We start from the raw sequence: 278 nt of genomic DNA, 5'->3' as shown, positions 1-278 counted from the left end.
GATTCATTTGTAATTACTGATCATCAGCCTTTATCCACGATGGCAATAGTCTTATGAGAACGGTTTGCATGGAAACAATTTAAAGAAATGTATTTCAACTTAACCGTTTCAGAATCAGAAAGTGCTTTATTGCCAGGTATGTTTATACATAAGATGAATTTATTTTGGTGATGGAAGCTTTGTAGCGAATCAGCTAATGGGGAAATATGAATAGTTAATCATAACTAGTTATAATTATTTAGATCCGCTGTAGATATTTAGCTGACCTCTCAGGGTCA

The sequence above is a fragment of the Sinocyclocheilus grahami genome, unplaced genomic scaffold (assembly GCF_001515645.1).
Source record: "Sinocyclocheilus grahami isolate Dianchi unplaced genomic scaffold, SAMN03320097.WGS_v1.1 scaffold525.1, whole genome shotgun sequence".
NCBI lineage: Eukaryota > Metazoa > Chordata > Actinopteri > Cypriniformes > Cyprinidae > Sinocyclocheilus > Sinocyclocheilus grahami.
Note: the sequence above shows the minus strand (reverse complement) of the source record.